Raw genomic sequence first — 24,288 nt, 5'->3', positions numbered from 1 at the left:
CAAAACAAGGGAAGATCATGGACAGGCTCTTCACAGGATCCCTGGTAAGTGCAAAAGTACACTCATTACCTGCCAGTATAAATAAATGATTGTGGTACAGAGGAGGTGTATCTAGAGGAGTTATCCAGTGGAGGATGTTCTGCTTCAGTGCCCTTCAAATGCCTACCTGCTTCATCCTATCCCCTATAGTTCCGGAGTAAATACAGAAAAAACCCTGACGTCTCAGGGAAAAACCGCCTCCATGAATCAAGCTTCGAATCAGAGGAGTGTAGATGTTCCACACAGATAGCAAAGAGAAGGATTTGAGAGGCTCAACAGAGGGAAAGAGAGGGATAACCAAGAAAAGTACAGTTAGAGGCATTGCAAATTACCAGGAGGGGTGATAACTATCATGTGGCACCACTGAGAGGGTGATTGCCAGGGGTGGTGCGATAGCAGAGAGAGCCTGGAGAGAGTGTTAACTGCAAAGGCAGAACGAGGAGGAGTCAGGGAAGCGGCATGAGTACATGAAGGCATAAAGTGGAGGGTCACTGAAATCTCCAGCCAAGAATGGGTGATGGAGGAATGGACAAAACCGGCATTAGTCAGACGAAGCAAAGTCAAAAATAATCCACAAGGTGCAAAAAAAGCATGTAGAGTGATCCACCAAAAAGGTTGGAAAGCAACTTCTTCATGTTCGTCCCAGTTATTTATAGTTCCATCCACTCCCATAACAGGCAAGTACTTTATTTATGTCTCCACCTAAGTTCTAATCCGGGGGCCATTTTAGCAGGGCATACAACTTATTTTTCCAGAAAGTAACAATTATTATCCCCTCATTTCCTAACTGTTTTACCACCAAATTTCAATTTTGACAGATTGTTCACCCTCCTGTTTCTTTTCACATTTTGCCCCTTTCTCGCTTCCCCCTGTTCCTTGAATCCTGACGCACTGTAAGGCCTGACTAACCAACACACCTTTGAATAGTGGTTGGGTGCATATTTCCTCTGATTCCCAGGTGCCAACACCAACTGTCCCTACAGGCAGCATTTCATTAAGCCTTATAAACCAATGGAAGGGGCTCCACACCACAACTTTCAGCTTTAGCATTGATTGTGACCTCTCATTCAAAACACATTTGCCAAGAAAAAAGAATCGGCATGTTACTAGCTTTCACTCCACCTCAAAGGGAAGCATTTCATGCATGCTCCCAAGTTTCAGAGCAGTTAGTCCAAACCTTAGCCATCTCCAACCTGGATGGTGGCAATGCCCTACTTGCAAGAAAATTGAACCACATCTTCCCAATTAACAAGGAGCTGTATTGGCTACCCCTTCAGGTGCATTTCAGGGTTAAGACAGTCTGCATCATCCACAAACCAGCGACAACTAAAACAGCGCTCTACTTGGCCGAGAACTCACCGTTTCCACTGGCCAGATCGCCACGAGAAGGCACAACATCGCTGGGCTGGATACAAAGAACTTCGAGAGGTAAAACAAAACAGCAAAAAGGCCTTTTTCTACTTGTCTGTGGAACAAGTTAGCAATGAGGTAAGACTGGCAACCTCCATCGTACACTACGGGAAGGAGCTGAAGTCTCTAGTCTAAAAGCAACAGCTAGCCAATCCCTCTTACTTCTAATCAGCTGTTATTCCCTCCCTCTGGAGCTCCCATCTTCCCTGCTTCGCCTATCCATCCCAGCTCCTCTGCTACCCCTGCATCTCGTTGTTTTTACCTTATGTACAGTACTCGGGTGCTTTACAGCTAGATTTCTGCATCACAAAGCCCATACATATAGTGTTTACCTGATGTACAGTACTCGGGTGCTTCACAGCTAGATTTATGCATCACAAAGCCCTTACATATAGAAGGCATTATCACTGAATAGTGACCCTCCCGAAATTGTCTGAGGCAAACCCATGGGCTATAAATTGGAAAAGGCACATTATCCAAGTGATGATGTCCCCTCCCAAAGTCCATAAGGCTATTTGCATAAGTAGTTATGCAATTCAAGAAGAACTTGTTTTTATTGCCGGGGGCAGTGCACACAAGTAACTTGTAATGTTAATTTAATAAACTTGTAACAATACATGTTACGCATTTTGTGTTTGATTGCTGTTTGTTAGTTTGGGGAATTGAAATGCATTCGCTGCAGTTACACAGCCAAAGACATTTGTTTCTGTGCTGTTAGACAGCCTGTCGCTCAAATCCCAATGTTTAGGATAAGGTACACAGAGATCTTATTTTCTGAGGGGAGGTCTATATTTGAATCAATGTGCTAAGCAGAAGTATACGGGTACGGGAAAATCACATCTAATGAACTTTGATATCGTAGACCAGCCACAAAGTGAATACCACATTCTTGACTCTTGTGAAATTTCAGGAAGTGGACAGCAACCTTAAAAACATGGGCACATACTATGTAGCATAAACAATAGAAGAATGTCCATACATTTATTTCTTAATATTATTAGATCATTTTACACCGCGCTAGTAAGTGTTTGGAGTGTTTTACATCTTTTGTTAAGATAGGCCTTGTGCAACCTCTCATAAAACTTGTTCTCTGGTTTGTTTCATTAGTCCCTTTGATAGCTCATAAAAAGCATCACAGTAATGGATGCATGCAATTGACCCCACCTTAGAGCACTGGCAAAAGTATCTTATTTTTTGGGCCAAAAAACAACGAAGATGCATATAGTAAGTTGAGTCCCAGGAACATTTGTTATTAGTGTAGAGTAGCCTGCAGGCTAAAGACTTCTTAAGAATACGATTTTGGGTTTTCTGATGGGCACTGATCTAAAGCTTTGGTATATTAGAATAAGGTATCACCACAGAGACAAGGTCTCCGGAAGTTAGAGAATCTAACTGTAAGGATGAGGCAGACAGCCGCTGGCTTGAAGGAACTTAAAATTGCCTTTATTCAGGTTCACAAAAAAGAGAAAAAAAAAATGATTGTTCAAAGTTCTTGAATAGAGTTCTTTCTTCTTCTGTGATAAGGATGAACCATGAAAAGGTGACGCCTAGTCTTCATACCCCCAGAGCGTCTCAGGTGCAGTTCTCTCTCTCTCTTCCCCGGTGTTCTGCAAGAGAAGCGGAAAAACACACACAGTCCTTCATCAGTTTCACCCTTATATATGGGTTGGGGCTGTGTGGACCAATCAGGGCTGCTCTGGCCTCTTTTTCTATAAATATACCCCCAAGCTCCGCCCCCTTTCTCTTTGCCCGTGGTTTGCCATGCAGCCTCTCCCGTCCACAACGGAGTTTTGCGGGGTACCTCTGTCTCCCTGCCAGACGATGCTATCAACGCTTCCGTAGCGTTCTACTTCCCACAGGCAGGTGAGCAATGATTGGGAAATGCGGACTCGGACATGTGTAACTTAGTAACGGCATCTGTGGGAAAAGCCGCGTGGCGCATGGCTGCAGGGGAGACGGGAATGTGCAAGAGACCGTAACCGCCTGCCCGACTCTCCCTCTGTGCGGAGCCTGCGGTCACATGCGAGGGCTTCCCCGTTAGCTGTGTCCTCCTTATATAATGACCGGCTGTGAATGAAGAGGTTGGGAACCGCCGGGTCTTTACTATTCGTTTCCAGTTCAGCTCCACGCGATAAGGGAGCGGGAACTGCCGGGCTGTCACTGCCTGTTTCCTCGGCTCCCAGCACTGCTGGGTTCAGTCCGGGAAGGTGTTGCCACGGTTCCCTCTCACGGTGGTTACTCCGCTGTATTCCCCCCTCACGGAGGTGATTCCACCATTTCTCCCCTTCTTCCCTTTCCTCCCGTTCACACTAACACACAAGCGGCAGAAGATGCTATTCAAAGGGATCTGCTACTTTTCTTTTTTGATACCCTCTCACATTTTAAGTAGAGAATTTGTATAGCTTTACCCAAGGGACAATAGACAATACTCACACCCTTGATGTGTCATTCAAAAAAGGTTGTGTGGTCAAATCTATCTTTCCTGTCACATGCCTCATGTGGGATATATTTACCCACCCAGCAGTACTTCCCCACATCACCAAGCTGCATTTCAGCAGAAACAGCAAAATGGCTGCGCTGGATCCTGTGAGCACCATTGCACCCAAACTGAGTTTTGCAGTGACAAAAGGAGGGCTGCACTGTTTTGCCAAGCGCCATTGGGCAAGATGGAACAGGGAGCACCCCGAGAAAGGCTACCAGGGTGTGTTCTTGTTTGTCTTAAAGAAATGGAGTAAAAAAGCAGCACAATTTTTTTACTGCAAGCCCAAAATTCCCACTGAAAAAGGGAATATTTCACCTTTAAAATAATGCCGCTATGATGCTATTTGTCCCTGTTCTTCATCACACTACCTTTATCAAAAAGACCCCGTCGTGCTCATATTGTGTTCCATCAGAAAAGAGCCTTATTCCTGAAAGAAAGGCTGTGCCAGCCAAACCAGAGAAAATCAACAAAAGCTTTCCTTCAGCTACAAGGGAATCAATAACATTTTGCTACAAAATGTCAAAAATCACTGCTTGAAAAGAAAATGCTAGCTTTCTGTGCACATGTCAATTTCATGAAGACTTTTGCCTGGTACCGACTGTTGTATAAAACAAGCCGACTACAGCTACAGAACAATACTGGAAGTAGATGGATGATAAATCCCAGCAGCATTGACCACGTGTTAAAATGGGCTTTTACAAAGCAGAGGAAAAAAAATGCCAGTTTAAAAAAAGTACAATGTTGAATGAAAGCTTGTCCGTGCCTAGCAATGTAAAGGGGTTTGTTGCTGGGGAAACATATATGGGCTGTTTATTCAACAGGCTTGTTTTGATTCGGGACAAAATAAAATAAAAGTAAAACTGCATGGGCTGGTTTTTGCAAGCTCCCAAAACAGGTTATTCCTGTTGGCAGAGTTTTTTCTACCAGGTTGGGGTTAGGGTGGGTCTGGCGGGTGGGGGATTAGGAGGGAGTTTTGAAGAGCACCAAGATATTGTGCAAAATATTTTTACTATCATTATACACCAAATGCCAATAAAACAAATTAAACAAATAATAAAATCCTGATGGCAGAGCTAAGGCTTCCCCCAAAAGGGAACCACCATGAACTTCCAGGACACAAAAGTGATAATTGCTAGGTTGGAAAACTTTGACTAACCAAGACAAAGAAACTTCACATACTAATCAGACTTGGGTCTGGGCTGAGCCATCTCACAATGGAACTTCCAGGACAAGGATGTGCGAAGTGAAAAATCACACCTACTCGTGACTTCTACAGGAAGCTTCAAAGAAAATCTCTGTGGCAACTCTGGATTGAGGGGGTAGCTTGGAAGCTATGCCCATATATGGGAAACAATACTGAACATTTGTTTCCAAAGACTATTTTATATATAAAACTTGTAAGACTTAACTTTTCACAGTTTTACAAAGTCATGTGCCAAAGATAACAGTTTACATGTGATTTTGTGGGCTTTAATTTATGACGCTATAGACTTCACTGACACATGGGGAATAGAAAGGGCAGAGAATTGGGTATTATAAGGAAAGTATCCATGTTGCCATTGCAAATGTTAACACTTGCATGCCTAATGACAATCCACACCCATGTATAAAGTTATAGAATTTTAAGTAATATAATTCTCCATGAAAAACATAATAAACTGGTAGAAGGGCAAAACAAGGTCCCACAACCGTGAGGAGTGGACTGCTATGCTCTAACCACTATATGTAATCTGCCCATGTGATTGGTTAAAGTGCCACAAATGTATACATGTGTAAATTAGGTTATGACTGATTTTTGGCAAAAAGGACTGTGGGATGGCTTTTTACCTCATAAAATGCAACCTCATAAACTGGGACTCCTCCTCGAGGAGGCAACCAACGTTGATTGTCCTATCCGCTTCTTGGAGGTAGGCCTACCTCAGTTCTGCCCACCAATAATTCTGTAATGTCACCGTGCTATATAAATTAGATTGGTTGACAGAGCTCCTCACACACACTCTCCTGAATTTCCAGCACCTGCGTTCCTGATCTTCCACATTCACCTGCCAGACTCCAGATTCCACTACAAGGCCAAAGCAAAGCAGACCAAATTTCACTGCCAGGCCAAAGCATAGCTGACTCTACTCCAGCAAAGGCCTATATTAAGAAAATCCTGCTAAAATCACATTAAATTGGTGAAAGGCTGTGGTACCTTAGCATCCTGAGACCAGACCGGCTTGTCCACTACCTGTGCCATCCAGTGACCTGAATTGCCCAGCTGCACTTGCCATCCGGTTACCAGATCTTTGCCCAGCTGTCTTTTGCCAGGAGAGTCCGCTACCTGATAACCCGAGCGGTGCAGTGACCAGAACCCTGTTGACTGTTCCAAAATTCCCAAACCCAAGCATGGACTGTGAGTATCCCACATCCCATAAAACATAGTCTAGCCCATCTTGACCCGTATGTCTTTGTTCAACTCTCTAAGCAATCCCAACACTACCCTGGTAACTTGTTAAAACTTTTAGAATTCTCGATGCACCCCGTAATTGAATTTACGAGCGTTATCACCACTTTCCTATTTTCCTTTTGTTCCGCATAGATCATAAGTCATTAGCGATATCTTGATTAAATACATTAATTTTCCCTAAATAAAAGTGGTTTCCCTAAAAAAAAGGGGTACATGGTTACAACTGCAGCTAACTTTCATATTCACGGGGGCATTCCTCTTTTTTTAGCCATTAAATCTAGTTTGAGTAAAATTTGCCTTTCACTTTTAAAAAATGATTTTCTCGAGGGGGCGCTGTTGAGCACGAGAGAAAATGGCGGGTCTTGTGTGAGCTCCGGCTAGACCCAGGGCCGCAAAGCCAGAAAAGATAATTTGCAGGCACCGGTTATCCGTGATTTTTCCAGAGAACGGGTAACAATATCTTCAGACTGCCCACACGGAATTTCAGGCTAATCGGTGCAGGGATTCTGGAGATAGAGGCCTGGATGATCCGCGGGCGGCCCGGGAGTCGGCGACCGGCGGGAGGAGCCCCGCCCCGTGGCGACGGGTGCGGCGGCATCAGGCCGCTCCTGCCATCCATCCAGCTGGAGAAAGCCGTGGCTGCCCCGGACATCGTGGACTGCCCGCTGGCCCCCCTGCCGCCTTCTTCGCCTGAGAGGCCTGGACGGGTGACGGCCTGCTTTGAGATCGGACCGCATTTCAAGAGGTAGGCCCTTCCTGCTCCCAGCGTGTAAATCCGCTCACGCCTCACAACCAGCGAGCCACCCAGCTATCCCCTGTGGGCTTGGGGACTGCGGGACAGGCGGTTAAAAAACTCAGCTTATTAAGAGCATGGAGATTCGCAAATATAGGCGGGCCACAGGAGTGTCTCCCTGCACCGCCTGCGCAGGTCTCAATCTTCAGGAGCTGTTGACCATCTGCGCGCCGAAACTAGCGCTCCATTAGAATTGTGATGGAACTAACACTGCCTTCCCATTGAGCGCCTGGATAACCCACATCTCCCATTCCGGAGACGATGCCCAAGAACTTTGGCCCGTAGAAAGGCAGAGGAACCATCGAAAAATACACGACCGCGATGCAGAGGGAAACAGAGCTCGAGACAGACATGGAAACGCCGGTGCATGAGAAACAGGCACCCCTGGCTACAATGATGGACCCCCAGGCCGTTTTTCCGGCGATGCAACAGGGCTTTGCTACACTCACGGACAAGTTGGATGGGATCACGGCAAGTGTCACCAACATTAAAACACAACTTGACAAGACAACCACTCGCATGACAGAGGCGGAATCTAGGCTATCCGGCACTGAGGAGGCTTTAGAGGCCTTGAAAACCACGGTATCCACAATGGCTATTGAACTTGGAACGGTGAAGTCCAAATGTGAAGATTTGGAGGCAAGATCCCGGAGAAACAACATCCGCATTATTGGCGTTCCAGAAGGGGCCATGAAAGGATCAATGGAGAAGGCAGTAGAAGACCTCCTCCGCACACTATTGGGTGATCCCGGATGGTCAACGATGTTCATAGTTGAGAGGGCGCACAGATCACTGGCCCCGAAACCAAAACCCGGGGCATACCCCAGGCCCATCATAGCGCGCATGATAAACTACAGGGATAGAGGCCTGATCCTTAAAACCGCCAGAGAAAAACAGGAGTTCAAATGGGAAGCAAATGTTATCCGCATCTTTCCAGACTTTACCCTGGCGGTCCAACAGGAAAGGAAGCTATTTACAGGAGTCAAGAAAATGCTACGCGAACGGCAAGTTCAATACGCAATGCTCTACCCCGCCAGGCTAAAAATCCAGCATCAAAACAAGTCATATTTTTTCACATTTCCTGAAGAAGCGGCGAACTTTATAGAAACGCATATTCCTCCAAACATGGGACAGACTTAAAGTGTGGGCGATTTGAACAAGACTGAGGCCTAAATATTCTCACCCTGTTCTTGAAGTGAAAAGGAACAGCAATGCCAGAGGCTTCCACCCTGGAGGCCCGCATCTGGGATGCTAAAGTAGAATGTACATGTTTAATCTGCCATGGAAACACCATCCCAGAAGTCATCAGGATGTGCGAGAGCAACGTGCGTAAACCGCACACGATACCTATAAGTAAAGCTGGCTTGGGCTCTGGAGACGCCGCAGCCCCCCCCTGAAGCAGGTGCTTGAAATGTTGTTGGGTGGGGAGGGATGGATATCTAATGGCACAGTTGAAGTTTGGGGAACTGTGAGGGCGGTGAGGGCCTTACACGGGACTTACGGGTTTTGTTATAAAAGAAAAAGCACACAGATGTCAGACATGTCAACATTCCATCTCACAATGGCAGATTATAAGGGGCCACATGGTTGTGAACACCCCATTGACAATGGCTAGCTTAGACAAAGGCAACATTAATATGCTTAGCTGGAATGTAAGGGATCTAGGATTAAGAGTAGGAAGATCCTGGCCTACCTCAATAGGAATGCTGCCAGGGTGGTCTTCCTACAGGAAACGCACTCTGGTCCGCAACAAGGACGACAACTGATGCCGAATTGGGGCTCACATCAGTATTTCACGACATACTCCAGCCGGGCGAGAGGGGTAGCAATTCTGATTCACAAAACACTGTCCTTTGAATGTATTGATGTTGAGTGTGACCCGGGGGGGGGGGGGAAGATATGTCATGCTTCATGGCAATCTATATGATAAAGAATTTGTCTTTCTGAACTTGTCTGGTCCGAATATGGACCAACCAGACTTCTATGCCTCAGTGTTTGAAAATAAATTGGCAAGATACCCGACAGCCCGGGTGATATGTGGCGGGGACTTTAACACAATATTAGATGTGCATCTTGATCGCACATCTACGCAAGTTAGAACACCGACTAAAGCAGCGCAAGCAATACACCTACATATGGCTGATCTACAACTAAAAGACGCCTGGAGGACATTGAATCCTATCAGTAGGGAATACACCTATTACTCCACAGTCCATGACATGCACTCCAGGATAGATTTATGGCTAATAGATGGAGACAGCATGGCATGGGTCACAGACTTCCATATACACCCAAGAACGTACTCAGACCACTCACCGATACAGCTGACACTAAGAATCCCTGGTCAGTTCATCTCCAGACCACCTTGAAGATTCAAGCCTGCGGCCTTGAAAGACCTGGTTTATAACAACTCGATGAAACAATATATACAGGACTATTTGGATAACAATGAACACTCTGTCTCGACCCAGTCTATACTATGGCAAGCGTTCAAAGCCTGCATCAGAGGTCACTCAATATCCATGGAGGGCAGAATCGTCAAAGACATTAGGAATAGGTTAATTAGACTAGAATCTCAAATATCGTCCCTGCAATCACAGTACGCATCCTCCCAGTCACCCCAGCTCAGCTCTGAATTAAAGACCAAATTAGACGAATACACTGAGACCGCAGAACAAGAGGTCAGATACTTTGATCGACAAGCTGCAGCCCGTAGATATGGGGAAGGGGAACGCCCGGGGAAATTATTAGCAAGAACAGTACGTGTAGAGAATGGCCCCACAACCATTCCCTGCATACAGATGCCTGATGGCACGGTACCCACCGACCAAGACAAACTGAAGGAGACCTTCTATGCTTATTATAAAGACCTATACTCCCCGCAAAGCACTGTAAGAGATGCCGAGATTGAGAGCTACCTAGCCCAGATACCCACAACCCTTTTAGCGGATACCACTAGGGAATCCCTGGAGGCACCCATCACCGAACCTGAAATACTTGTTGCAATAAAAGCTCTCCCCAACGGGAAAGCGGCGGGTTCAGACGGGCTAAGTGCTGAGTTCTACAAAGAGTTTAGTAGGGAACTGGTTCCCAGGCTCCACGCTGTATGGATGGAGGCACTGGACACAGGAGAACTCCCCGAGACCACCAGGGAAGCTATAATTACACTCCTGCTGAAATCAGGGATGCCCCCTGGGGACTGTGGGTCATACCGACCTCTATCCCTAATAAACACTGATGCCAAGATCCTGGCCAAAATAATAGCAACAAGGCTTACACCACTGATGCCATATATGATACATGAAGATCAGGCTCGGTTTATATTGGGCAGATCTACGGCAACGAATATAAGGAGATGCCACCAAATCATTGCCACGATACCACCAGAAACCCAAGGAATAGCGGTCTCCTTAGACATGTGGAAAGCATTCGACACGGTCTCATGGCCATTCCTGTTCGGGGTGTTACGAAACTATGGATTTGGCCCAAACTTCATAAAGTGGATCCAAATTCTTTACACGCGGCCATACGCTAAAATCAGAATTAATGGGTCTTTCACGGACATACTTGAACTACTGGGGGGCACCAGGCAGGGCTGCCCACTCTCCCCGCTACTCTTCGCCCTGGTTATTGAACCCCTGGCGGACATACTCAGATTCCGTTATAGCACATTCGGGATATGGCTTGAAGGTAAACCACATATTATAACGCTTTATGCAGATGATATTTTATTATACCTGAAGAACCCAGACCACACATTGGGCAAGGTGCTGGCTGCAGTGAAAGAGTTCAGCGAATATTCAGGTCTTCGCCTAAATCCCAATAAGTCGGAGATATTCCCGCTCACAGATGCCACCATGCAGCCCCAAAACCTCCACGGCCTCATATGGAGCCCATTACACATTGTTTACCTAGGTGCTGCTGTAGCCAGATCCGCTCAACTGTCCCGAACACTGAACTACAGCTCACTGGCAGATGCACTTTGTAAAATAAAGCCCTGGAATGCCCTTCCTATATCAATGATGGGGAGGATAGCATTAATTAAAATGATCATTTTGCCTAAGCTTTTCTATCTGCTCAGTACAGTACTGGTGTGGCCGGGTCGCGCACTATTCTCCAGAATTAATAGTGCATGCATGGCGTTTGTATGGGGAGGCCACTCAAGGCTGAGCTGGAGGGTGCTAACAGATACGTATCCCAGAGGTGGCCTAATAGCTCCCGACGTGGAATTGTATTACCTGGCAGCGCAGGCACAATATGCTGCCGACTGGGCTACATGCTTCCTCAACCCTGGCCCCCCACCCCCTCCTGCGAGAGAACAGGAGGCGATACTGGCCCTACAGGAAATAACTAGGCCCACACCTAAACAATATAACACTATACATCCATCCAATGTCACAATCACTGCATGGGCCAAAATAAATTATATGTTTGGAGCCAGCAAACTATACCACCCAAGCATGCCAATATGGGGCGACCCCCACACACCCTTCCCCATAGACAGTGCGGTGGCAATGCACTGGACTGCCAGAGGCATCACACAACGGGGAAAGATGTTTCGGGATAAACACTTTTTGAAGTGGGATGAGATTAAAGACATGGTAGGAAACACAAACACACACAGACAGCACCTCAACAAGGTTGCAGCAACCACACAACGCATTTACCCATCATTCCCGAAAGAACCCGAAATAAACATGGGTCTTGGTTACATATTCACGGGGGGGACTCAGAAGGTCACGGCCTCCACTCTCTACAAAACTATAATGCAAACACGCCCGAAACCACCCCACGCTGCAAAGGCCGATTGGGAGCGGGATCTGGACCAGCCGATAGAAGAACAGGATTGGTCCCAGATCTGTGCACTGACTAAGCTGATATCATGCAACTCTAGATTAAAATTGATCCACTATAAAATTATCCATAGAACCCACTACACGCCAGTGAAACTCAAGCGTCTATACCCTACTCTCTCTGGCAATTGCCCAAGATGTAACTCTGAAAATGCTAACATATACAATATGTTGTGGTACTGTGTAGAACTGAGTCAATACTGGGCCGGGGTCTGTGGAGCTCTAGATAAGATGGCGGACCAACCGGTCAAATGGACACCGCATTTGTGTATATTAGGTGCGATTGGGAAAATGAACCCAACTTGGCGAAAAAACTGCTCAATTTAAGTCTGCTGTTGGCAAAAAGGGTCATATTGATGAGGTGCAAAAACACTCGGCCGCCAACAGTAGAGGACTGGAACAGTGACATGTTGTGGGCTAACAACACTGAAGAATTGTATATAGACTCAGTAATGACCCCCTCTAAACCTAGGAATATATGGGCAGGGTACAAGCAATATCTGGCAGATTTACCTGCCCCTGTTGACGTAAATGCAATGTAAAATCGGCTAATACATGTATTATGTTCACCGAAATTGAATGTCGCGAATGTAACTGCTTAATCTGTGTGCAAAGTTAAATAAATTTGTAAAAAAAAAACAAAAAAACGATTTTCTCTTTTTTTACTGCTACATTTTCCTAAAAACGAACCTCACTCTACCTTCCAAATCTCTCTCAATTCAGCAGCTAGAGACCTATTTTCACCTCTATATTGTCCCTGTGATATACATCTATCCCCAGCCCAAAAACTGAAGCATGTTCTAATTTTCCACTTGTTTTTTAATTGTATGCTTCTTTTTGATCCCTTTACCTTATGATTACTAGGGTTTATGCATTACTGTGTTGTGAGAAGTCACATTTGTCTCAAAGATTTAACTGCACATTAATTGTCAATTTCCGAGTGTCATATCATGCTATTACGAATTTTGAACATTGCAGGGGGAAACCTTAACTTGGGTGCTATCTATCCAAATTCAAAAAGTGCTCCTATTAAATTTTGCTTTGGATATATTCTATTAGAAGGTTAACCAAGTCCATTGCTTCCATTTCCATTGTCATTATCACCACATCGGTGATTGCTGCCCACTATGAAAAAAAATGGTGTGATTTTTGTGAACTTTCAAAATAAATAAATATTGTATTTTCACCAACCGGCCTAGTTCATGGTCCATTGAGACTCGGGGTATTTGTAAAAGGGGGTGTGAGACAGGTCGGGTATCGGCTCAATTTGAATTCATTGAAATGAAAGAAAAAGCATTCCTATTGAGCACCACTTACCAGGCAAAGACCAAATCTCCTAGTCCATTGTGTGACGCCTGAATGGTATCCTTAACACTCACTATACGGCCTATAACAATGCTTGCTGTTCTGTTAAACTGAAGGACTACCTGTTTGAATGTCAGGAACAATTATTCAATAAAACCATTTATAAAGCAATGAAAACCCATTTGAAGGATAAAGCCTATGAACCACGAGAGAACCTCATTAAAACATAACACAAGGGGAAAAACTTTCTGCAATGGCTACACTTCAATTTTATTCCAAAATGTTTGGCCAATCATGTACACTCTTCAAAGCTGCTAATAAAGCAATGTCAACATCTATGCCCCTACCACTCTTTTCCTCAAACCCCTTTGGTTCTTTTCTCGTTCACCTGCCCTTAAACCTTTGCCTTGCTTCCCCTTTCCAGCATCCCTAAACTCAAAGAAGCAAAGTTCCATACATAAGGCGCATTACAAATAATGCTGAATAGATAGCCAATCTCCAAGTAGAATAAGTCAGATTATATACAAAGTAGATAAGTCTATTATATACAAAGTAGACAAGTCTATTATATACAAAGCATGTGTGGGTTGGCAATCAGGCACGTATTATATTCTTTAAGATGAGTGAACGTTATGGCTATTAGAACTCGTTTGAAAAAAACTTCCTGAAGAAACATCTTTTTGGCACAAATGCATAATGGGTCCCCAAAATGTCAAATTAGGGGGCACAACAGGGGGTTCTTTTATTAACTGTTAAAAAGAAGAACAAGTTACTTTCTTACCTGGTAACGTTCTTTCGATGGGATGGTCCGACGACGTATTCCATATCTATGACATGTAATCACCACAGCTGTGCTGCTTCAGAAAATCTTCGGGGTCTGCGTCCTGCGTCGATGCGCTGTCCCCGAGGACCTCCTCTGACGGCCGACGTCACCCGATGTGATAAGTAGGACGCACGCCGCCCGTAGCCTCAGTTGAAGTTTTTTCCCCCAGAACTTGTGACACCAGTTTTCTGCCAGTCAGACACACAAGGCCTTGCGGAACGCAAGCTGCAATCGCAAAAGAAATTCTGCAGCGGGGAAGGTAGGGAGGGAGCAATATGGAATACGTCGTCGGACCATCCCATCGAAAGAACGTTACCAGGTAAGAAAGTAACTTGTTCTTCGAGGGGATTGGGTCCTCCGACGTATTCCATATCTATGACAGACTCCCAAAGCAGTACCAAGCAAGGAAGTGGGAAAAGAATTTAGAACACAAATTTAGCATGCCCAATCAAATTGTGGAATAAAGGACTGACTTGCCTTGATGCAGCCACTCCCCTGGTAGAATGGGCCGCAAGCCAGCCAGAGGGTCCTTACCCGCCAAGCGGTAACACTCAGAGATAGCTAAAATAATCCAACGAGACAAAGTCTGTTTCGTCACAGCTTGTCCCAAACGCTTTCCAGCATAACCAATGAAAAGTTGATTGTCCACTCTGACCCGGGACATGCGCGAAATATAAAAGCTCAACGCTCTCCTAGGATCAAGCCTATGGAGCCTCTCCTCTTCCTTACCAGGATGTGGAGGAGGATAGAATGCCGGAAGAACAACCTTCTGGCTCAAATGAAATTCCGAAACTACCTTCGGAAGAAAGGAAGGACGAACTCTAAGGACAACCCTGTCCTTATGAAACACAGTGAAGGGTGGCTTAACTGAAAGTGCCTGTAACTCACTCACTCTGCGAGCGGAAGTAACCGCAACCAAAAACACAGTTTTCAGAGTTAACAGCCTCAAAGGGCAAAAATGCAAAGGCTCAAACGGAGCACCCATAAGAAACTTAAGAACAAGGTTCAAATCCCAACCGGGCACCAGAAAAGGTGACGGAGGGAACACATTAGTGAGCCCTTTCAAAAACGGAGAAATTAAAGGAATCTTAAAATAGGAACATTCTTCAGACGAGCGCTTAAATATGGACAGTGCCGCCAGGTAACCTTTAATGGTCCCCACTTGCAAGCCCCTGTGGGCCAAGGAAAGCAAAAAAGACAGAACCATGGGAATGTCACACTCAAAAGGATCCACATTCTTAACTCTGCACCAGTCGCAGAACTTCCTCCAACGGCAACGGTACAGAGACTTTGTTGCTGGCCGCCTGGCCGAGAGCAACACCTCCATCATGTCTTCAGGGAGGTGCCAATCCTTATACCTCAACCTTTCAGAAGCCAAGCATGAAGGTTGAGGGATCTGACCTCTGGATGGAGAACCTGACCCCCCTCCCGTGAGAGTAGATCGTCCCGCGAGGGAAGACGACATGGAGGGCAGATGGACAAGTCGAGAAGGTCCAGGTACCATGTCCTCCAGGCTCACGCCGGAGCAATGAGGATCATCCGGGAATCGAACCTCCGTAACCCTCTGCAGTACTTGCGGGATGACAGGGACTGGAGGAAACGCGTACAGCAGTGGGAAGGACCACTCCACCACGGACGCGTCTCCTAAGGCTCCTTTTGGAGGAAATTCCTGCAAGCAGAACCTTTCGCACTTCCAGTTGACACTGGAGAGGTGAAAAGATCCACTTGAGGGTCCCCCAAAGGGCGAGGATCTCCAGGAGAATCTTCTGAGCCAGCTCCCACTCGTGAGAGATCCCGCTCTGCCTGCTCAGAGCATCCGCCATCTCGTTGTCAGATGAACAGCCGAGATCGAAACTTCCTGCTGGATGGCCCAGAATTCGAGCTGCATCGCCTCCCTACACTGAGGAAGTGACCCTGCCCCCCCTTTTTGTTGAGGTAGTGCATGGCCACCGTGTTGTCCGTTAGAATCAGGACACTCTTTCCTCGCACAGTCGGCAGAAAAGCTTTCAGGGCAAGCCTGATGGCCCTCAGCTCCAACAGATTGATATGGAGTCTGGACTCCGACGGAGACCAACGACCGCTGACTGTCAACTCATTGGCATGAGCTCCCCATCCCGTGAGGGATGCGTCCGTCACAATCGTCACCTCCGGCCAGGGCAGCCAAAATGGGGCCCCCTTCATCAGATTGCCTATGACAGCCCACCACAGAAGGTCCTGGGCGACCGAGGGTGGCACTTGAACAGGGTCCGACAGCCTGCCAGAGGACTGAGACAACTGGAGCTTGAGAGCCCACTGCAAATATCTCATCCGCGGAGGAGCCTCTGGCACCAGAAGAATGCAGGATGCCATGAGGCCGAGCAGTCTCAAGAGCTCGGACGCTGGGAGATTCTGGGTAAGTCAAAACTTGTGCACCATCTGCTGAATGTGAAGAGCCCTCACCTGGGGAGGAAAACACTGCCCCAGGGATGTGTCGAGCACTGCCCTGATGTACTGGAGCCGCTGTGTTGGTGTCAAATGGGACTTCTTTAAATTGAGGGAGAAGCCCAGCTTGTGAAGGGAGTGGCAGGTGATGGGCAGATGATCCAGGACTTGCTCGGGAGAGCTCCTCCTGATCAACCAATCGTCCAGGTAGGGGTAGACGTGAATCCCCCCTTTCCTGAGATGCGCTGCCACCACCACCATGAGCTTGGTGAAAACCCTCGGGCGGAGGTCAATCCGAACGGCAGAAACTGAAAGTGCGAGTCGCCAACCGCGAACCTCAGGTACTTATTGTGCTTGGGATGGGCACATGGAAGTAAGCGTCCTTGAGGTCGAGAGACACCAACCAGTCCTGAAGTTGAAGGGACTGGAGGACTTGAGAGAGAGTAACCATCTTGAACTTGACCTTCCTGAGGAGGTTGTTCAAACCGCGCAAGTCCATGATGGTCTCAATCCCCCGTCTTTCTTCGAAATCAAAAAATAAGGGGAATACCATCCCTTGTTCCTCTCCGCTACAGGCACCAGTTCTATGGTGCCTTTCTCCAGCAGGGCTTGAATTTCCTGTGCAAGGAGCGGATCCGGACTCTTCAAAGAGAGTTTCCCAGGTGGATTGTCGTGAGGCCTCTGCCGAAAGGGAAGACAGTAGCCCTGGGTTATGATCTCCAGAACCCACACATCTGAAGTAATGGCTCGGCACTCTACAAGATGCTGCGCCAGCCTTCCCGCAACCGGCGAACCATGGGCCTGGCCTCATGACTGAGTGGTAGCGGCTGCGGCGTTGGCTGAGGGCAAAGAGGCAACTGCCCGAGTGGCCTTGGCACCTCGAGTACCCTGTTTTCCACATCTGGCACTCTTACGGTGGTCTCTTTGACTGCTAGCTCCTCTCGCTTTACTGAAGGACGAGTAATAGCGAAAGGAACCTCCCCTCCATTGTTGCCCCTAGGACGAAAAGGCGGAGGTTGTCGAACTGCAGAGCCCAACTACTTCGCTGCAGCTTTGGAGGTCTACAACCTCTCAAGGCTCTCGTCAGCCTTGCTGCCAAAAAGATGTTCCCCGTCAAAGGGCATGTTGAGGAGCCGGGACGGCACATCAGGAGCGAACCCAGACTTCCGCAACCACGCAAACCTGCGTATTACGGTGCTCGCCGCCATGGACCGGCTGACACAATCTGCGATGTCCAAACCCGACTGAACGGCCTCACACATGGCATCCTTGCCATCCTGAACCATATCAAGGAAACCATCCCGTTCGTCCCCTTCGGGAATATGATCAGCCACTAATGCAACACAGTTCCACAGAGTATGCGTGAAACGAGACAAGGCGCATATGGAGTTGGCCGCCTGAAGCGCCATACCCCCTGAAGAAAACACTTTCTTCGCCCAGCCGTCAAAACGTTTGTCATCCCTATCCGGAGGGATGGTAGGATACGACGCCTGCTTTGCCGGAGGCGTAGCCGCCTGCACCACCAAACTCTCCGGAGTCGGGTGCCTGGACAAGTAGCAGGGGTCGCTACTGGCTGGACGGCATTTTCGCGACAAAGACTTGCCCACTGCTGGGAGAGACTCCGGAGCAGTCCAAGCCGCCGCCGCCACCCTGCTCTGCAGAGCCATATGAAACGGCAATACCGGGTCAGTGGGGGGGACCAAGATCAAGGATGTCCGTGAGATCATCCTGAACAAACTCCCCTGGGGAAGCCGACCAACCCAAGTACTCGGCTCCGGCCTACAAAACTCCATCTCCGGAGAGGTGTCCAGTGCACTGGCATCATGTAGTGACTGCCTCAGGTCATCAAACTGACTATGGCCCGAGATAAGCTCATCTGGTAACATAACCGGAACCAAGCCTTCATCAGAGCCTTCATCACCCTCTGAAATGTACTCCAGGCGGTGAGAGGAAGACACCTGGGGACCAAAGCTGTGCCTGACCTTAGCCAGAGCCTTTCTAGGGGCTAACCCCGTGCCACGGGGCCCCTCAGACACCACCACCTCGAAAGGCGTTGAGGGCCCCGAACGAGTCGGCGCCGAGAGAATCGGCGATGACGTCGAGCAAATCGGCGTCGACCTCAGCTGCAGCACCGCCAGCATCGACGGCGTCAACACAGGCCTCGAAGCCGGAGCTCCGAGCGTGTCTCTCGATGACCTAGGCGCCGACAGCGTCGACGACCCCCTCGGAGGCGGAGCCTCGAGAGAAATCGTCGACGACCTCAACGCCACAGGCGTCGACGTCTTCCTCGAAGACGGCACAGGATCACACGGTCTCGAGCGCATCAAGGACCGGGACCTGGAACGGGCATGGCGAGAACGGCTAACCTTGTCCGAGCGGGACCTCTCCCGTGAGCCGTGCCGACCACCCGAGCCCGAAGGCGTACGAGCGGTGTCTCTCGACCAGTGCTGACCGACCCCACTCAGAGGCGCGGACGGACCGGTGCCCTGCGATTCAAGAATCGCTAACATCTGCTTCCCGAAGGAAGCCCATTTCTCCGGTGTCGCTTGCATGGTGGGATAAGCGACCCTGCGACGGACGGAGTCCTCGGAAGAGGACGTGGAAGGCGACTGATGCCGGCGGTTCCGGGAATGCCTCGAAGAGGCAGAGGAGTGGCAAGACCGACTCCTGGAAGGAGACCCACTGGACTTCCGACGATGACGCAGAGAGTCGCCTTTCTAGTCATCCGTCGAAAGCCCCGTAGACCTCGACTTCCGGGGCTTAGACACCCGACCTACCGACAGCTTCTTCTTGCGCTCCCGCAAGGCCTGGCCGTGAGCGACTGGCAGTCGACATAGTCGTCTGTATCGTGGGCCTCCCCGAGGCACCAGAGGCAGGCGTTGTGCGAGTCCGTGACTGACATCTTGGACCCAAAGTCCCCGCATTTCTTGAAGCCCGAACGCGGGGTTGAAGACGAAGTAGACATCGCCATGAACAGGTCTTCACAAAAACCGAACAGGTTCAATGAACTGAGAAGAATACAGCAAACTCCAAATAGTCGAGGCGTACCGAGATTCACGAAGCGAACACGTTCGCGGAAAAAACGGAACTGAGGCTACGGGGGGCGTGCGTCCTACTTATCACATCGGGTGACGTTGGCCGTCGGAGGAGGTCCTCGGGGACGGCACATCGACGCACGACACAAACGCCGAAGATTCTCCGAAGCAGCACAGCTGTGGCCATTAGCTGTCATAGATATGGAATACGTCGGAGGACCCAATCCCCTCGAAATTTTATTATAATTGCGCATTTGGCGAGAGCAATTTTCGACACACAAACTTATGATGTAATGTGAACTTATGAACCTGTCAGTTGACATAGAAACACTAATTACCAATTATGGCAACAGATACTTAGAAATAGACCTATAACCAAACATTCCGATTTATTGGTAGGGAATGGAATCCTTTTTATTTATTGTATTACTATTTTTTAACACATTGTTTAATATCAAATGTGCTAAGCAGTGTTTCTATTTGGTGCATTTTAAAATTCAAATACATTTTAAATAGCCATGTCTCGAGTCTCTAAGATGTAGTCTCTAAGTGTAACGAGACATTTAGAAATATGAAAATTGCATTAGCCCGTCAATAACGTCATATCACACAACAGGTGTGTTGTAAATGCTGCAAATCTTATTAATTTAAATGTACTATGTGGTAAGCAGTTTACAGGCAAAACAGCTAAGTGTTGGGTCAAACATTTAAATCGAAACCTATTAGATTACCCCTTAAGCATGTATTTCTCCTGTGAAGCAGCCAGTTGGGTCCTCTCCTTTCAGTCTGACCGTACAGCTAAGGTCTTCCATGAGGAGGCCATGTCTGGGGGTTATGTTTTGGAGTGTGGAGTGCCGCAGGGCTCGTGCTCGTCACCCACTCTCTTTAACTTATTTATGCTGACACTGTTTGATCAATTGGATGCGAAATACACCTGTTACGCCAACTATGCAGATGACACTCGGTGTCTCTTCCCACTCACTGGTAGCTACATCAAGGACACTGAAGTCATCAATACCACGTACAACAGCATTCATTGTTGGAAGTTGTACAATGGTCTTACCCTGAACAATTCCAAAACTGACCTTATAATCTTAGGCACTCCTGCCAAGCTGTGTAAGTTAGATCAAGCATACTCCGCCATCCAAATCGCAGACTGCTGCCCACTATCAAGAAAGTAAAGACACTGGGAGTCACCATCAATCAAGTACTCTCTATGAGGACTCAGATCAGCTGCTTGGTGTCTAACCCCTCCTACTATATGAAGCTCCTGGCTAAACGAAGACCTTTTCTTGAAATATCCAGCTGTGCTACCCTGGCTAGAGCAATCATAGGCAGTCATTTGGACTACTGTGCAAGCTTTCTACTGGGTGTGGGCAAGGGGGAGATCAATTGCCTACAAGTTGTTCAGAACAATGCAGTTGAGTAGTAGCAGGTCTGAGAAAAGCTCAACATGTATCGACAGCAAGGAGATTGCTTCATTGGCTTCCCATAGCCAAGCGGGTTATGTTTCGTACCCTGTGCATTGCGCACTCCTGTCTCCATGGAAAAGGTCAGATCTATCCGACAACTTAAGTAAAATGGCTACCGGACAGATGCAGCCTCAGGTCTAACCACACTGGTCTGCTGGAATCACCAAAAGCCAAACTTTCTGTTGTGGAAAGGGAGGTTTCCCTTTCTGAACTCCATACCTTTGGAATACCTTGCCACCGGACTTGAGATTATGCTCTAGCCTGGTCACCTTCAAGCATCTTTTGAAAACTGTGCTTTTTGAATTAACCTAACACACTTGTGTTTTCTCCCTTATGATTTCTCCGGCTTTCTCCATGTGGATTGCTGTTTGTTAGTCTGAGCGCTCTCATGCCTGAGGGCTTTTTGTCTCAGGGCTTTACAAATATATTTAAAAAATAAATAAATAGTATTAGTCAGTGTAGAGTAGCTCGAAGAAAAACAATGTAGAATGAGTTTTTAAGTATAGATACAAAGAATAAGCAGCAGAAAATAAACCATCATGCACACGTACACAAACACGTGCGCAACCACACGCGATATATGATATGATAAAAAACGTTTGGGCTGCGTCCATCACCAACATATTGATCTCAATACTTGGGGGCTTGTCCGGATTATGACACACAGTGTGACCCTGCAAAGGCTATCCAGACATTGATTTGTAAAGGAAAAATTAAAACAAGAAAATGTGAGAGGGAGGTCTTAAAAATGCACAGAAATCTATTTGAGTCTAAGAGACAGTTCAAGGGTTTTTCTTTTTTTCTTTGTGGGGCCTACGGCTGTCCCAATCACTCATCTTGAATTGCAGCTCCACTCTAATCCATACAATCATAATGCTCGTTTAGGGATGTTGAATGTTTCCCACTATTGTCTAATCACAGTCTTAAGATATAGGTGTTTCTCTAAGTGCAGGCTAGCTAAACTCTCTTGGAGACTTCCCAACTTCCCTAATCCATTCAAGGGTTAGTGTTCGAACCGAGCATTAGGGATAGTGCATTGCAATGACTGTTAGGTTCAGGCTAGTTCACTCATGCCCAAGTTCTCTTCTTCTCGTCTGCTCTTACTGGCCCTCCCCTCCACCTTACTCCTCCAACCAATATTCTTTCTCTCTAGTGTTTCATACACCCTAATTCTGCCCTTCACCCTTTGATGATACTTCCCCCTCCCACTCCACTTTACTACTCTTACTATCTTCCTTCACCTCCCACTACTCCTCCTCCTCCAACCACTTTCACTCTCACTGTCCCAATCTACTCTCCTCCCACCAACTACGCAAACACCCTCCTTTCACCCTGTACTACTCACCACATTCACTCCCTACGCTCACCTCTTTAATCACTCAACACCCAAACATGCACACCTTCTTTGCAATCCCACTTTTACTCCTAAACCAATACCTCATCCTGCGCCACAAATCTCCTCCAAAAAATCCTGCTCCCTCCTACCTCGTGCTGGTCTCTTGGTCGTCCTCGACCTCTGACCTTAGTCGGACAACCCACACTTCCTGCTTCCAGTCCCCTACTTAAATCTCATCTCGCCCTGTGAGGATTGGCCAACTCTTCCTGGCCAAACTGGCATCTTCCCCACTCAGGGTGTGTATGTGAGGGGAAATCGTGAAAAGGTGCCTAAACCCTGCACACTTTCTCCTTGCCTGCTTGTCATGTCCTTAAGATGGCGGCCCAGGGCAGCCAGTGTCCATGTTCTTATCCCAGGACTCTGCTTCATTGGGTCTCCTGGTAAGTCGCTTAGGGATTAAGTGGTCTCCTTTTCTTTTCTTTCACTGGTCGCCTAGGGGGTGGTCTGGGTGTTGCACGGGTTTGGCGGTTCTTTCCAGCAGCTACATAGGGTCCTCCATATTACTGTGTAGGACAACAGCATATCTCCCTTCTGCTTTCAGAGCGCTGGGGTCTCTGCTATATGCTTGAGTCAGTGATTCTGTTCCTTTTTTCTGCAGGGTCTCACTTCGCAGCCGATCTCGCAACGGTCAGGCAATGTAGTCCATTCTACTTGGTTACTGTTGCTGAAGGAGCTCTGTAATGGACAGAAAAAGTCGTGCAAGTATCTTTCTTCAGAGGTGAGGCAGGAGATAAGGGTCTGCAAACAAACATGCTGGTACATGGGGGGAGCAGGAATTGGAGCCATTTTTGCTACCAACATCCACCTCCAGGGTAAGAACTGACTCTGGGTGGCTCCTGGTAGGCCTCCCACCCGTAGCTTTGAGGGGTTCATGTCTCATCTAGAGAATGCCAGATTACTGGCCTTGACGCAGAGGTAAAAGCTAATGTCAAACGCGGCCACTAATATGTCTATCTTCCCCATTAGTTTGCCCCCACCAAACACACCAAGTCTCCCATGGATCCCTGACAGCCCCCCGCCCACGTGCACTCACAACTCAGCATAATGTCGTAGCCCACTCCCTTCGCATGATGATTCCACTTTCCCATACCAGCTGCACCACCAGAAATGGGACTCCATCTATGTAGACAAAGAGGTAATCTCCGCCATTTCCCTTTACACTAAAAACTATGCATTTTCCATAACTATATAAAAACTCATTAATTAAACACTTCTGCCCTCTGCTGCATGGTGGACCACCGCAGGACATGGCAGCAGCCAGGTTCTAAGGCCAACGCAGTATCTTCACCAGAATTTCCAGAAAATATTCATCACTCTAACAGACACCACCACAATTCTAGAGCCGGGAGATACTGAAAGGGTCTGCATGCACCAGAGCCAGAACAGTAGAGGAGGTGAACACATGAATGGGAAGGGGATAGAAGATGGGGTTAGCACACACTCCTAGCACGAGATACAAATGATAGTGTAGTGAGCCATATACATCCATGTAGCAGAGGGCGCTAAGTCCCGGGAATATGCAATCTACGGTACCAGTCTAAAACAATACCAGCTTGAACAAGTCTCCGGGCTACATGTGACCTCTCTACACTGCACTATACAGAGGAGAGAACGTTCACAAGATTGTCATGTACTCACAGGATAATAGATTCAGGGCACCTGTAAGATTTGTGCATTGACTGTCTGAGGTAAAGCTTCATAGACCCACAACTCCCCATTCCTGTTGGCACACAAAAGCAGAAGGTGGGGTTCTCACTGACGTGCCCCATCATTTTTGCCCTTGCTTCCACAATTTAGATTTCAGCTTGGTGAG

At 47.5% G+C, this 24,288-nt stretch overlaps 1 protein-coding gene across 1 annotated transcript in view; it reads right to left on the bottom strand.

Annotated features, from left to right (window-relative positions):
* The window catches only part of RSRC1 (arginine and serine rich coiled-coil 1), a 1,885,372-nt gene that overhangs the window by 582,173 nt on the left and 1,278,911 nt on the right, over positions 1-24,288 (bottom strand). The window lies entirely within an intron of this gene.

This window comes from Ambystoma mexicanum, chromosome 10, assembly GCF_040938575.1.
Source record: "Ambystoma mexicanum isolate Mex_15411 chromosome 10, UKY_AmexF1_1, whole genome shotgun sequence".
Taxonomy (NCBI): Eukaryota; Metazoa; Chordata; class Amphibia; order Caudata; family Ambystomatidae; genus Ambystoma; species Ambystoma mexicanum.
The sequence above is the reverse complement of the archived record's forward strand: the minus strand, read 5'-3'. Positions and strand labels throughout refer to the sequence as shown.